The sequence below is a fragment of the Pipistrellus kuhlii genome, unplaced genomic scaffold, assembly GCF_014108245.1.
Source record: "Pipistrellus kuhlii isolate mPipKuh1 unplaced genomic scaffold, mPipKuh1.p scaffold_m20_p_3, whole genome shotgun sequence".
Classification (NCBI taxonomy): domain Eukaryota; kingdom Metazoa; phylum Chordata; class Mammalia; order Chiroptera; family Vespertilionidae; genus Pipistrellus; species Pipistrellus kuhlii.
Window position 1 is genome coordinate 142892449 of NW_023425529.1, and position 10350 is coordinate 142902798.

Genomic DNA, 10350 nt, shown 5'->3' on the forward strand with positions numbered 1-10350 from the left:
GCAAATTTCCTTTGGACTTTTACTAGAACAAGCAGCCCACAAAAATCTTGTCTAGGCAGTAATTTCTTTTTAAGTTTGCTTTTATTTTTAATTGCTGATGATGCTCTTACAGACACCTCCCATTTCTACACCGCTTCTTCCATCCCCTGCCTCACATAACCAGGTCTGCGCTCTGGGGCTGGTATTAAAAAAGACCTTAAACTAAGGACATTAAAAAGGACCCCCAAGAACTTCCAGTTCTTTCCTTAGACACTTGGAGAGAGAAAGAAAAAGAAAAAAAAAAGCCTTGCCGAAGCAAGGCCGCCAAAAATTTTAGCTGCCTCCCCCCAAAAAAAAAATTGGGGAGAGAGAGAGAGAAGCTTGCCACGCAGGTAATTCACCCCTCGGGTAAAAGGCACCCCTATTTCACTGTAAATGTGGTTAGTTGCTACCAGGAGGTTCAGTGTTTAAATAGAAATTCCTAGGTTATTCTGTAAACAGCAGTTTATAAATGGAAGCAGACTTTTAAGTTTTTTTCTTCTTACTCCTTGAAGTATCATTTCCGGTGGGCGTCATTTTACGTAACATGCAAAATTTACGCTGGATTTTACTAGGACAAAGTGCCCAGGAAAACATCGTCCAGGAAGTCAATCTTTTTCAAGGAGGATCTTGCTCTTTAAAATGCTGAGGTGTTATAACCATTCCTACCAGGCTTCTTCGAGCCCCTGACCTACCTACCCTCCTAAGGAGGCTGTCTGCACTCCAGTGCTGGCGCGAAAAAAAAGCTACCCTAAATGAACGCTTCCGCTTCCTGTCAATTATTACACTGCCACGGCCCCCCCCAAAAAAAGTCGCCCCTCTGCTCTTAGACACCGGAAAGCAAGCCCCGCCGAGGCGAGGCCACCAAAAATTTTTAGCTGCCTCCCAAAAAAAAATTTTTGGGAAGAGAGAGAGATAGAAGCCTGCTGCCGGGCTAACTCACCACCCCAGTACAAGCGACTCCCATTTCACCGTGAGTGTGGTTAGTCGATACCAAAATTTAGTGCTCGAATAAACACTTCCACGTTGCTCTGTAAACAGCAGTCCAATTTTCACCAAAAAAAACAAAAAACAACGAAGAAACTTTAAATTTGTCCTTTTAATCTGGGATTATAATTTCCCGGTCAGCTTCATTTACATGATATGCAAATTTCCCTTCGATGTTACTACAACAAGCCGCTCCCAGAAACCTTGTCTAGGCAGTATTTGTTTTTTTAAATCATGTCTATCTTTATATCGGAAATCCTCTTTTGTTTTAATTTCCTTATGGATGATGGTATTACATATGTGTCCTCATCCCCCCCCCCCATTACCCTCCCAGCCCCTCCCCCCTCTCGTGCCCTCGCCTCCTGGCGTCTGTGTCCAGTGGGGAGGCTCATCTGCCTGCACACAGTCCTTTGGCCGATCTCTCCCCCTGACACCCCCTCCCCTTCCCTCCCCCACCTTCCCTCTGAGGTTTGATGGTCTGGTGGATGCTTCTCTGTCTCTGGATGTTTTTGTTCATCAGTTTATGTTAAATAATTTGCAAAATTCACCTTGGATTTTACTACAGTAGAACTGCCCACAAAACCTTGTCCAAAAGTTACCTCTTTTAAGTTTTTTGTTCCTGTTTAATTGCTAATGGTATTACAGACACCTCCCACTTCTTCCAGTTCCTACTTACCCTAACAGCACTCCAGTGTACGTGCCAGAATATACCTTTAACTCACCTGTTCCCTCTTAACAAGATGAGCAAGAACTTCCAACTCTTTTCTTGGAAACTTAAAAGCAAGCCCTGCCGAAGCAAGGCCACCAAAAATTTTTAGCTGCCTCCCAAAAAAAAATTTTTGGGAAGAGAGAGAGATAGAAACCTTTTGCCGCTGTAACTCAGCCCACGGGTCAAAGCAACTCCTATTTCACTGTGAATGTGGTTGGCTGATACCAAAATTTAGTGTTTGAATAGACGCTCCCAGGTTACTCTGTAAATAGCAGTCCGGTTTTAAGAAAAATAAACAAAAGCAAACTTTAAGTTTGTCCTTCTTAGTCTGGAGTTATAATATTCTGGTCGGCATTATTTACATATATGTTACGTAGTATGCAAATTTACCTTGGATTTTACTAGATCAAACTACTCACAGAAAACTTGTCTAGGCAGCATTTGTTTGTTTTTTTTAATTTCTACCTTTATATCTGAACTTCTTTTTTGTTTAATTTCTTTATGGATGAGGTGTTACATATGTGTCCTCATTCCCCCCCATTACCCTCCCTGCCCCTCCCCCCTCTCATGCCCTCGCCCCCTGGCGTCTGTGTCCATTGGGGAGGCTCATCTGCCTGCGCACAGCCCTTTGGCCGATCTCTCCCCCTGACACCCCCTCCCCTTCCCTCCCCCACCTTCCCTCTGAGGTTTGATGGTCTACTGGATGCTTCTCTGTCTCTGCATCTGTTTTTGTTCGTCAGTTTATGCTACATAATATGCAAAACTCACCTTGGATTTTACTAGAACTGACCATAAAACCTTGTCTAGAAGTTATTATTTTTTTTAAGTTTTTTATTTTTAATTTCTAACGGTATTACAGATACCTCCCATTTCTACTCCGCTTCTTCTACTTCCTACTTAGCCCTACCAGGAGCAGCACACTCTAGGGCTGGTGTTAAAGTGGCTAAAATTAACTCTTCACTCTAATAACATTAGCAGGAACCTCCCCTTCTACCTTTAGACGCTTGAATGCAAGCCTTGCAGGAGCAAGGCCGCCAAAAATTTTTAGCTGCCTCCCAAAAAAAAATTTTTGGGAAGAGAGAGAGATAGAAGCCTTTTACTGCTGTAACTCACCCCTCGGGTCAAAGCCACTCCTATTTCACTGCGAATGTGGTTAGTTGGTATCAAAATTAAGTGCTTGAATACATACTTCCAAGTTACTCTGTAAATAGCAGTCCAATTTTCAGAAAATAAACGGAAGAAAACTTTAAGTTTGTCCTTTTTAATCATGTGTTATTATTAATTTCCGGTTAGAGTAATTTACATAATATGCAAATTTACCTTGGATTTTTCTCGAACAAGCTGCTTCCTCACAGAAACCTTGTCTAGGCAGTATTTTATTTGTTTGTTTTTTTTGTGTGTGTTTTGTTTGTTTGCTTTTTTTTTTTTTTTTTTTTTTTTTAAGCATGCTAGAATTTATTACAGATTCGAATCTGGACTCAAACCATGGCTGACGCAGCAGCCGGTAAACACCCAGGTGAGAGCCCTGATGGAGGGGCAGTCCCTCCAGAGCGCTCACACAAAAACACAGACGCACACACACCTACCGTGGCCAGTCAGGCTCTTCGGAATGGGGGTCCCTCATGGTCCTGGCTGGGGATTCCAGGCATGATCCCCAAGGACCACCAGGGAGCCGAGTCCGATGCAATAAACAAAAGAGCCATCTCCATGCTGGCATGGGCTGTCCCACTCATGCCGGCAGCATGGCGGAAGAGCCAGTATTTTATTTGTTTTTTAAAATTAATTTCTTTATTGATTAAAGATTCACATATTTGTCCTCAGCCCCCATTCCAATCCCCCAAATACACACACTTATACCCCCACCCTCTATTGTCCTTGACCACGGGTTAGGCTCATGTGTGTGCACACAAGTGCTTTGGTTGATCTCTCCCTTTTATCCCCACCCTCCCTTTGAGGTCCAACAGTCTGACCCATGGCTCCTTCTCTCTGGGTCTGTTCTTGTTCATCAGTCTATGTTGTTCACCATTTCCCCCAGACGAGTGAGGTCATGGAAATACACTTATAAGAATCAAAAATGAGACAAGCAATAATCGTTGTGCTGAAAGGCATATGAATCAGTCTGCAGTGAGCTTCTTTCTGGGCGAACAGTTCTTTTGCGACCCATTTTCTTCTTTTTTCTTCTTCTTTTTAATAAATCTTTATTGTTCAGATTATTACAAATGTTCCTCATTTTCCCCCCTCCATTGCTCTCCTCCACCAGGTTCCCACCCCCACCCTCTGCCCTTTCCCCACCACCCATTGTCCTCATCCATAGGTGCACAGTTTATGTTCAGTCTCTGAACACCCCCCTCTCCCCTTTTCCCCTAGAATTGTCAGTTCACTCCCCTTCCATACCTCTGATTCTATTATATTCAACAGTTACTATTGTTCATCAGATTTTTAAAATTCCCTTGGTTTTTAGATTCACTTGTTCATAGTTACGTATTTGTTGTTCATAGTTTTTATCTTTATTTACTTTCTTTTCTGAAAGAACCCCCTTCAGCAATTCATATAATTCTGGTTTGGCGGTGATGAACTCCTTTAGCTTTTTTTTATTGGTGAAGCTCTTTATCTGACCTTCGATTCTGAGTGATAGCTTTGCTGGGTAGATTATCTTTGGCTGTAGGTTCTTACTATTCATCATCTTGAATATTTCTTGCGTCTGGCCTGCATGGTTTCTGTTGAGAAATCAGCTGACAATCGTATGGGTGCTCCTTTATAGGTAACTACCTGCTTTGCTCTTGCTGCTTTTAATATTCTCTCTTTGTCTTTTGCTCTTGGGATTTTAATTATGATGTGTCTTGGTGTGGTCCTCCTTGGATTCCTCTTATTTGGGGTTCTGTGCATTTCTTGGACTTGTAAGTCTATTTCTTTCACCAGGTGGGGGAAGTTTCCTGTCACCTTTTTTTACAGTATTCTTTCAGTATCTTGCTCTCTCTCATCTTCTGGGACCCCCATAATTCTGATGTGGGTTTTCTTGAAATTGTCCCAGAGGTTTTTTACACTATCTTCAACTTTCTGGATTCTCTTATCTTCTTGCTTCTGCAGAGGAGTGTCTTCTGGTTCTTTGTGTTCTAAATCTTTGTCTTGATTCTTGTGATCTTCCATTCTGTTTTTAGGATTCTGTGTAATATTTTTTTTTTAATTTCAGACAATGTTTTCTTTATTTCTAGTTGATCCCTTTTCATATCCTCATAGGTCTCATTTATCTTATCGGCCTTTTTTTTTTTTTTAGGAAATTCTTAAAAAACCTTATAACTGTAGTTTTGAACTCAGTTCATTCTTTTCTTTTCCTCCATCTCCTTCCTTTGTGTCCTGCCTCTTGTCTGCATTTTAGTTGTTTCCCTGATTTGATGGATTAGTTTTGTGTGCTAGGTGTTCTGGTAGAGCCCAGTAGCACAGCCTTCCCAGTTACCTGCAGTGGACAGTCTTGGTGTAGTCCTTTGTGGGCTGTGTGTGCAGTCTTGTTGTTAAGCCTTGCTTACTGTTGGTATCACTGGGAAGCACTGATCTCCAAGCCAGTTGGCTGTGAGGATCAGCAGTGTCTCAGCTAGGAGGGCTTCTGTACACCACTTGGATGCAGAAGGGTCTCGGGGTGGCGCAGGCAATCTTTGGTTCCCTGTCAGTCTCGCCTTAGGAACGTCCTATTCGCAGTGAGTCCATCAAGATTGGTTGCAGGTGCGCACACCTCTTTGGTAAAGGCGCAGACAAACTTTGGATTCTGGTCAGTCCCGAGAGCTTCTGTGCTCAGCTTGGATGGGGCGGAGTCTCCGAGTGGCGCAGACAAGCTTTGGTCGGCCCCTCCCTGAGTCCCGCAGTAATGGCCGCTGGCTTCACACACCTCCGAGAGATCTCTGCCGGCTGCCTGCCAGTCCGGCCTCTCCCTGACTGGGGCCGTCTATCAGAGCCATAGGGTGATTCTGTTTTCCTCCCTAACAAGAAAGCCAGCTATGAGTTAGCTGTCTGCCCTCTCCGCGCACCGGGAGTAAGCCAGCAGCGAAGTCTGGTGGCCACATCTTCACGCACACAGTTCACCGCACCTTCAGTTTCTGAGGCTCAGCGTGCCCTCTCTCTCCTTCCCAGATGGTAGAGCCTCCTCTCAGCCAGCCGTCCGGTGCTTCAGGGCGATGTTTCCCCTGTTTTCCAGTTCTAAATTCAAATTTGTTGTGGTAGGGTGCATTCGGGTGTCTACCCTGTGCCGCCATCTTGGTTTCTCAATCGTGAACTTGAGACCCATTTTCAATGTTAGTCAGTTCCTTATGTGTACATGTCAGCAGTGATATTTCAGTTCTGGATGGTGGGCAAATGGTGGTGATGCAGGTCTGACCCTCTCTGGTTTGGTCCTGGGCAACCTGCAGTGACACACAGCTGCTGACTGCTAGTATGTGAAGGCGTTGTCAGCGACTTCCATCTCCTGACTGCTTCTCTTCTGTCTTCATGGCTGGAGCAGTCCTGTCAGTTCCTCTCTGTTGCCGGAATCCACACGGTCTCAGAGTTGTTTTCTGAAAATATTCAAACATATTCTCGACCAAAAGTTAATAAAGGAATCTTTTCTACAAATTTGACTTGGGATCCTTTTTCATTTTTTGCCCAAATGATTTTCCTCTGGCTGTTTTGACACCATGTGTGTTTTTCATGGGTGTCTTGCTGATAGCAGTACAATTAATTTTCTAGAGTACAAATTTTCTAGATGTAATTTACTTCCAGGATATTTTTCCTTACATCATATTTTCCAACATCCCCCCCCCTTTTTTTTTTTAAATTTAAACATTAGGAGGCTTTTGAAAATTTTATAATGCAGTCTTGATAGCTTTTAAATTTTAATTTTTTGCACTATAATATGACTGCTTTAGGTTCATTTCCTGTTGTGAGATTTTATCCTGAGATGAACTACCAGTAAAAATTTTAGTTAACACTTTAGGAACAGGCAGTGTTTGTTTTTTAAATTTCTACCTTTATGTCTGCAATTCTCTTTTGTTTAATTTCTTTATGGATGAGGTGTTACATACGTGTCCTCATCCCCTCATTACCCTCCCAGCCCCTCCCCCCTCTCATGCCCTCGCCCCCTGGTGTCTGTGTCCATTGGGGAGGCTCATCTGCCTGCAAACAGTCCTATGGCCGATCTCTCCCCCGAGCCCTCCACCCCCACCTTCCTTCTAATGTTTGACAGTCTGATGGCTGCTTCTCTGTCTCTGGATCTGTTTTTGTTCATCTGTTTGTTATATACTGTAATATGCAAAAGTCACCTTGGATTTTACAAGAACTGTGCACAAAAACCCTGACGAGAAGTAATTGAAATTTATTTATATATTTATAAATATATTTTACTGAGTTTTTACAGAGAGGAAGGGAGAGAGATAGAGAGCTAGAAACGTCAATGAGAGAGAAACATCGACCAGATGCCCCTTGCACACCCTTTACTGGGGATGTGCCTGCAAACAATTTACATGCCCTTGACCGGAATCGAACCTGGGACCTTTCAGTCCGCAGACCGATGTTCTACCGCTGAGCCAAACCAGCTTCCGCTATTTTGTTTTTCCCCCGCTTCCTCCAGTCCCTAACTACCCTAACCAGGTATTACACACTCTAATGCTGGTGTCAGAAAACACCTTAAACCAACTCTTTGTTCCTGCTAACTAATAACCTTAGCAGGAACCTCCCCTTCTATCTTTAGACACTTGAAAACAAGCCTTGCAGGAACAAGGCCGCCAAAAATTTTTAGCTGCCTCCCAAAAAAAAATTTTTGGGAAGAGAGAGAGATAGAAGCCTTTTACTGCTGTAACTCACCCCTCGGGTCAAAGCCACTCCTATTTCACTGTGAGTGTGGTTAGTTGGTATCAAAATTAAGTACTTGAATAGATACTTCCAGGTTACTCTGTAAGTAGCAGTCCAATTTTCAGAAAATAAGTGGAAGAAAACTTTAAGTTTGTCCTTTTTAATCTTGTGTTATTATTAATTTCCGGTTAGAATAATTTACATAATATGCAAATTTACCTTGGATTTTACTAGAACAAGCTGCTCACAGAAATCTTGCCTAGGCAGTATTTTATTTGGTTTTTTTTTAATTAATTTTTTTATTGATTAAGATATCACATATTTGTCCTCAACCCCCATTCCAACCCCCTCCCCCTCAATCATTCCCCCACCCCTTATTGTCCTTGACCACTGGTTAGGCTCATGTGTGTGCACACAAGTGCTTTGGCTGATCTCTCCCTTTTATCCCCACCCTCCCTTTGAGGTCCAACAGTCTGACCCAGGGCTCCTTCTCTCTGGGTCTGTTCTTGTTCATCAGTCTATGTTGTTCACCATTTCCCCAGGATGAGTGAGGTCATGTCCTACTGGAAATACACTTATAAGAATCAAAAATGAGACAAGCAATAATCTTTATGCTAAAAGGCTTATGAATCAGTCTGCAGTGAGCTTCTTTCTGGGCCACCAGTTCTTTTGAGACCTAATTTCAATGTCAAACAGTTCTTTATGTGTATGTGTTAGCAATGATATTTCAGTTCTGGATGATGGACAAATGGAGGTAATGCAGGACCGACTCTCTCTGGTTTGGTCCTGGGCAACCTGCAGAGACACACAGCTGCTGACTGCTAATATGGTAAGGCGTCATCAGCGACTTCCATTTCCTGACTGCTTCTCTTCTGTCTTCATGGCTGGAGCAGTCCTGTCAATTCCTCTCTATTGCCAGAATCCACACGGTCTCAGAGTTGTTTTCTGAAAATATACAAACATAATCTCGACCAAAAATTAATAAAGGGATCTTTTCTATAAATTTGACTTGGGATTCTTTTTCATTTTTTGCCCAAATGATTTTCTTCTGGCTAGTTTTGACACCATGTGTTTTTCATGGGTGTCTTGCTGATAGTATCATAATTAATTTTCTAAAGTACAAATTTTCTAGATGTAATTTACCTTCAGGATATTTTCCCTCACATTATATTTTTCTACTTTCCCCCTTTTTTGATTTAAATATTAGGAGGCTTTTGAAAATTTTATAATGTAGTCTTGATAGCTTTTAAATTTTATTTTATTTTATTTGTTTTTCATAGTGTGATGTCTTTTTAAATTTTTTTATTAAATTATTATCTGTGTACATATTTTAACATTGCCCCCCCTTTCATATATACCCTCCCTCCCCAGAGTTTTATAACCATTAGTTGTACTTATATATAGTTTTTAAATTTTAATTTTTTGCACTATAATATGACTGCTTTAGGTTCATTTCCTGTTGTGAGATTTTTATCCTGAGATGAACTACCAGTAACAATTTTAGTTAACACTTTAGGAACAGGCAGTGTTTGTTTTTTAAATTTCTACCTTTATATCTGCAATTCTCTTTTGTTTAATTTCTTTATGGATGAGGTGTTACATACGTGTCCTCATCGCCCCATTACCCTCCCAGCCCCTCCCCCCTCTCATGCCCTCGCCCCCTGGCGCCTGTGTCCAGTGCGGAGGCTCATCTGCCTGCGCTCAGCCCTTTGGCCGATCTCTCCCCCGAGCCCTCCACCCCCACCTTCCCTCTGAGGTTTGATGGTCTGATGGCTGCTTCTCTGTCTCTGGATCTGTTTTTGTTCGTCAGTTCGTTACGTAATATGCAACCTTCACCTTGGATTTTACTAGGAACACACTTCTCGCAAAACCCTTGTCTAGAAGTGATCGAAACTTTTTCTCCTCTAAGTCACTAATGGTATTACAGACACCTCCCATTTCTACCCTGCGTCTTCCAGTCCCTGGCTGCCCTAACCGGGTGTTGTGCACTGTAGTGCTGGTGTCAGGAAATACCGTAAGCTCACTTTTCTGTTCCCATTAATTAAGAACATTAGCAGGAGCTTCCCTTCTGCTTCTTTTTTTTTTTTTTTTTTTTTAATATATTTTTGTTGATTTTTTACAGAGAGGACGGGAAAAGTACAGAGAGTCAGACACATTGATGAGAGAGAATCATCAACCAGTCGCACTGCTCCCGCAACCAAGGACCCGAACGCTGGACCCTGAGGCTCCCCACAATGAGTCAAACTGGTTGACTGGCTTCAGCTCCTTTTCTGTTTTTAGACACTCAAAAAAAACCTTGCCGAAGCAAGGCCTCCAAAAATTTTCAGCTGCCTCCCAAAAAAAAATTTGGGAGAGAGAGAGATAGAAGCCTGCTGCTACTGTAACTCACAGCTCAGGTCAAAGCCACTCCTATTACAGTGTGAGTGTGGTTAGCTGGCATCAAAATTAAGTGCTTGAATGGACACTTTCATGTCACTGTGTAAATAGCAGTCCAATTTTTCACAAAATAAACCAAAGAAAACTTTAAGTTTGTCCTTTAAAACCTGGCATTATTTTTCCCCAGTCAGATTCATTTACATAATATGCAAATTTACATTGGATTTTACTACCGTAGAACAAGCTGCTCACAGAAACCTTGTCTAGGCAGTATTTTTTAAAATTGATTTCTTTATTGATTAAAGTATCACATATTTGTCCTCAAACCCCCATTCCAATCCCCCAAACACACACACTTATACCCCCACCCCCTATTGTCCTTGACCACGGGTTAGGCTTAGATGTGTGTACACGAGTCCTTTGGCTGATCTCTCCCTTTTATCCCC